Raw genomic sequence first — 6000 nt, 5'->3', positions numbered from 1 at the left:
GCCATTGAACTCAATGGCTAACTACATTTTACATGTGTATTTTTACACGTGTAAAATGTACAGAATACACAGAGCGTAAACTCCGTGTGAAGGGGCCCTAAGAAAGGCTATTCCTCTCCTTCCTTTAGAAGTCTTCTCCGTGCCACCGTTCTGGTGATATTCCTGGTATTCTGCGGTATGCAAATGATTACCTCACAGCTCTGGGGGTGTCCCCAATTCTGCTTGAAAAATGTCCAGCGCTGCCTCATCTTCTTCTGCAACACCTCTCTGCGGCGTCTTCTTCTGCCCTTGTTTTCAAAATCCTAGACATGTGCAGTCGGCCCTGCCATCGGGCAGAGCCTACTTGCGCATGTCTGTGGCCATTTTCTTGTGGTCGCTTACACATTCGTGAAGGTGGGCACAAGAAAATGGCCTCAGACATATGCAGTCAGCTCACAGGAAGAAGACATGGAGGTGAGGGGCCACACGGTGGCTCAGTGGTTAGCACTGCAGCCTTGCTGCGCTGGAGTCCTGTCGTTCAAATCCTGCCAAGGGCAAAAAACCATCTGCAAGGAATTGGTATGTTCTCTCCGTGTTTGCATAGATTTCCATTCCAAAGACATACTGATAGGGAAAAATGTACATAGTGAGCTCTAGGTGGGGCTCACAATCTACATTATAAAAAAAAAAAAAGGAAGTCAAGGAGGGTAAGTATGAAATATGGGTTGGGCTGAATAGGTAGGGTAGGATGTATAGGATAGGGAGGGGGTAGAGAGGTGAGAGGGTTTAGGAAGTTACATAGCAGGAAGCAGAAGGATGTATACAAAAGTAGGAGACACTAGGGACACCCAGAAATAACACAAAACACACTAAAAAGTATATAGGTACATTTATTAACCCATTAATAGTACCAATAGACATTTAACAAAAAAAAAACAAAATTTTTTTGCCCGGAAAACCCCTTTAAGCCCTGTCAAAAGAAACATAATAAAGTGTGAAAGAGTGTGTGGCAGGAAAGGGTTATTTACAGTCCTTCCAACCATTACAAGCTATGGGCCCTGGAATATTACATGTAAATTGGCTCTTATTCACACAGTGGGCAGGAACGCCTTTATTTTCTGTATGAAAAACAAGAGGTTCCGACAATAAAATTCTCTAGAATGTCTTTACAACATTTTAAAATGACCTTTATAAAGTATTCTGACGGCTACAAGTCATAGAACTACGGGAAGGACTGCGACATCTTCTGCTTGTGCCTTCACCAACACACTATTAATCACACGTTAGACTGTCATGGCTCACGGCAACAGCTAGGGGGCGCACTTCACTCGTGCACTCACACGTAAGATCCTTGTATTCTCGCTCTCGCAGTTTGGTCCCCGTCTGTCACTGACCTGCTGCACATCTCTCTGTATAACACATCATTACCCACACGAGGATTTCACCGATAAGGTGGACACATAAGTGAATGCCATTATCTGCGCACACACGGCTCTACGTGCCCTTGACAAAAATGGCGGATCCTGACAGGCCAGAACTTTATTTCCCATGATCCTTCAGAATGGGGAACTCCATCCCAGTCTCCTCCGTGGCTCGTGGGCTCCCCCTGCTGATTGAAGCTAACTTCGTTTTGACAGGAGCCGGTGCCAGAGCCGGACCAGAGGGGAGCAGAAAACGGGGAGCTGAGGCTAAAGCTGGGCAAAGGCGCTGATCGCATTGGAGATTCCTGCCAATACCGAGAAGAAGAGGCGCTCGTCAGGTAACCTTAGCCGCACTGAGTGACCTTCAGGGGGACACGGCAGCAGAGTCCGGAGACACAAGCCGGGGGCTGAGCGCAGTACCGGGGGCAGAGTGCCGCCACTGCCGGGTATATGTACTGACGGACTGGCAGTGGGCACAGTGCACGGGAGTCACCCGGGGAGTAACGGGGAGTGCCCGAGTGGGAGGAGCTCCGGTGACACCTGTCATCTGTGTACGAGGGACACATCCGGGCTCAGGCGAGGTTATTTGGGTCACAGCTGGTTCTGGTGTAATGTGGGGATCGGATGTTACATGGGGGAGTTCACACACTGCGCCTAGTGCTGCGGATCTGGAAGAATTTGTACTTGTAGCAGGGGTCGCCCTTAAAGCTACTTAGACACATGATACAGGCTTGTAGTAGTATAACATTGAGCCCGTCTCTGGTATTACTAGGTGGGTGTTGTGCTGACAGTCTCATCATCTACATAGGTATGGACACCATTATCTATCCTGATCACATTGTGCGCTAATTGTCATCTTGTCAAGGAAGGTAGATGGCTACAGATGATGTCAGGCTGCTACAGTCTTGGACGTCCACTATGACACTGTTCACATTTGCGCCCCTCTGTACATTGGTGTTGACTATTTAAGCAGAACACAGCAACAGTGTCTGATGGATCCGCTGACTATAATGGGATCCAGCGGGTGTCCTGTCTTTTAAACTGAAACCACCAGATGAAAAATTTGGACGTGCAGCACTTTTTCATCCGGTGACTTTCACGCACATGATGATGGAGTCTCCAAACAGATACTTCAACACAAATGCAAACATAGCCCCATTCTAGGTTCACACCTGCGCTTGGGTTTCTCTTCCAGAAACCAAATCCGCTTACAAAGCAGTAACCCACAGACTCTGTAAACTATCATAGGGTCCACCAGGCTTCCGCCCGAAAAATGCGTTGCATTTTCAAGCGGATTCGGGGAAGGAATACCAGAACAGAGTTCAAGAGCTGGCATGAACCCAGCCTGAGTTGCTAAAATGTAAGGGTTAATAGGGCGCCATAAAAGGGTATTCCAGTATTTACAGGTTAACCCCCAGCACAGGACAGGGAATGGCTGGCTGGTCTTATCGCTGGGACTGTCATTGGTCATGAGAATAGGCATCAGGTTGCACAGGACAGGGAATGGCGGGCTGGTCTGATCGCTGGGACTGTCATTGGTAGTGAGAATAGGCATCAGGTCGCACAAGGACAGGGAATGGCTGGCTGGTCTCATCGCTGGGACTGTCATTGGTCCTGAGAATAGGCATCAGGTCGCACAGGACAGGGACTGGCTGGCTGGTCTGATCACTGGGACTGTCATTGGTCCTGAGAATAGGCATCAGGTCGCACAAGGACAGGGAATGGCTGGCTGGTCTCATCGCTGGGACTGTCATTGGTAGTGAGAATAGGCATCAGGTGGCACAGGACAGGGAATGGCTGGCTGGTCTGATCGCTGGGACTGTCATTGGTCGTGAGAATAGGCATCAGGTCGCACAAGGACAGGGAATGACTGGCTGGTCTGATCGCTGGGACTGTCATTGGTAGTGAGAATAGGCATCAGGTGGCACAGGACAGGGAATGGCGGGCTGGTCTGATCACTGGGACTCTCATTGGTCGTGAGAATAGGCATCAGGTCGCACAGGACAGGGAATGGCTGGCTGGTCTGATCGCTGGGACTGTCATTGGTAGTGAGAATAGGCATCAGGTCGCACAGGACAGGGAATGGCTGGCTGGTCTGATCGCTGGGACTGTCATTGGTAGTGAGAATAGGCATCAGGTCACACAAGGACAGGGAATGGCGGGCTGGTCTGATCACTGGGACTGTCATTGGTAGTGAGAATAGGCATCAGGTCTCACAGGACAGGGAATGGCTGGCTGGTCTGATCGCTGGGGCTATCATTGGTAGTGAGAATAGGCATCAGGTCGCACAGGACAGGGAATGGCTGGCTGGTCTGATCGCTGGGACTGTCATTGGTAGTGAGAATAGGCATCAGGTCACACAAGGACAGGGAATGGCGGGCTGGTCTGATCACTGGGACTGTCATTGGTAGTGAGAATAGGCATCAGGTTGCACAGGACAGGGAATGGCTGGCTGGTCTGATCGCTGGGACTGTCATTGGTCATGAGAATAGGCATCAGGTCTCACAGGCAGGGAATGGCTGGCTGGTCTGATCACTGGGACTGTCATTGGTAGTGAGAATAGGCATCAGGTCGCACAAGGACAGGGAATGGCGGGCTGGTCTGATCGCTGGGACTGTCATTGGTAGTGAGAATAGGCATCAGGTCGCACAAGGACAGGGAATGGCGGGCTGGTCTGATCGCTGGGACTGTCATTGGTAGTGAGAATAGGCATCAGGTCGCACAGGACAGGGAATGACTGGCTGGCTGGTCTGATCACTGGGACTGTCATTGGTAGTGAGAATAGGCATCAGGTCGCACAAGGACAGGGAATGGCGGGCTGGTCTGATCGCTGGGACTGTCATTGGTCGTGAGAATAGGCATCAGGTCGCACAGGACAGGGAATGGCTGGCTGGTCTGATCGCTGGCACTGTCATTGGTAGTGAGAATAGGCATCAGGTTGCACAGGACAGGGAATGGCGGGCTGGTCTGATCGCTGGGACTGTCATTGGTAGTGAGAATAGGCATCAGGTCGCACAAGGACAGGGAATGGCGGGCTGGTCTGATCGCTGGGACTCTCATTGGTAGTGAGAATAGGCATCAGGTCTCACAGGCAGGGAATGGCTGGCTGGTCTGATCACTGGGACTGTCATTGGTAGTGAGAATAGGCATCAGGTCGCACAGGACAGGGAATGGCTGGCTGGTCTGATCGCTGGGACTGTCATTGGTCATGAGAATAGGCATCAGGTCTCACAGGACAGGGAATGGCTGGCTGGTCTGATCACTGGGACTGTCATTGGTAGTGAGAATAGGCATCAGGTCGCACAAGGACAGGGAATGACTGGCTGGTCTCATCACTGGGACTGTCATTGGTCCTGAGAATAGGCATCAGGTCGCACAAGGACAGGGAATGGCTGGCTGGTCTGATCGCTGGGGCTGTCATTGGTCGTGAGAATAGGCATCAGGTCTCACAGGCAGGGAATGGCTGGCTGGTCTGATCGCTGGGACTGTCATTGGTCGTGAGAATAGGCATCAGGTCGCACAGGACAGGGAATGGCTGGCTGGTCTGATCGCTGGGGCTATCATTGGTCGTGAGAATAGGCATCAGGTCGCACAAGGACAGGGAATGGCTGGCTGGTCTGATCGCTGGGACTGTCATTGGTAGTGAGAATAGGCATCAGGTCGCACAGGACAGGGAATGGCTGGCTGGTCTGATCACTGGGACTCTCATTGGTAGTGAGAATAGGCATCAGGTGGCACAGGACAGGGAATGGCTGGCTGGTCTGATCACTGGGACTGTCATTGGTAGTGAGAATAGGCATCAGGTCGCACAAGGACAGGGAATGGCTGGCTGGTCTGATCGCTGGGACTGTCATTGGTCGTGAGAATAGGCATCAGGTCGCACAAGGACAGGGAATGGCGGGCTGGTCTGATCGCTGGGACTGTCATTGGTCCTGAGAATAGGCATCAGGTCGCACAAGGACAGGGAATGGCTGGCTGGTCTCATCGCTGGGACTGTCATTGGTAGTGAGAATAGGCATCAGGTGGCACAAGGACAGGGAATGGCTGGCTGGTCTGATCGCTGGGACTGTCATTGGTAGTGAGAATAGGCATCAGGTGGCACAGGACAGGGAATGGCTGGCTGGTCTGATCGCTGGGACTGTCATTGGTCGTGAGAATAGGCATCAGGTCGCACAAGGACAGGGAATGACTGGCTGGTCTGATCGCTGGGACTGTCATTGGTAGTGAGAATAGGCATCAGGTCGCACAGGACAGGGAATGGCTGGCTGGTCTGATCGCTGGGACTGTCATTGGTAGTGAGAATAGGCATCAGGTCGCACAAGGACAGGGAATAACTGGCTGGTCTGATCACTGGGACTGTCATTGGTAGTGAGAATAGGCATCAGGTGGCACAGGACAGGGAATGGCTGGCTGGTCTGATCGCTGGGACTGTCATTGGTAGTGAGAATAGGCATCAGGTCTTACAAGACAGGGAATGGCTGGCTGGTCTGATCGCTGGGACTGTCATTGGTCGTGAGAATAGGCATCAGGTCGCACAGGACAGGGAATGGCTGGCTGGTCTCATCGCTGGGACTGTCATTGGTCCTGAGAATAGGCATCA

At 51.7% G+C, this 6000-nt stretch overlaps 1 protein-coding gene across 2 annotated transcripts in view; it reads left to right on the top strand.

Moving 5' to 3' along the window:
* Nucleotides 1-1373: 1373 nt before the first annotated feature.
* Nucleotides 1374-6000, top strand: part of TFEB (transcription factor EB) — a 45903-nt gene continuing 41276 nt past the window's right edge. For both annotated transcript variants that reach the window (XM_075264319.1, XM_075264318.1), the window contains exon 1: nt 1374-1738. The gene's annotated coding sequence lies outside the window, so the exon portion shown is untranslated. The remainder of the gene's footprint in view (nt 1739-6000) is intronic.

This window comes from Leptodactylus fuscus, chromosome 2 (genome assembly GCF_031893055.1).
Source record: "Leptodactylus fuscus isolate aLepFus1 chromosome 2, aLepFus1.hap2, whole genome shotgun sequence".
NCBI lineage: Eukaryota > Metazoa > Chordata > Amphibia > Anura > Leptodactylidae > Leptodactylus > Leptodactylus fuscus.
This window is presented reverse-complemented; position numbering and strand designations above follow the sequence as displayed.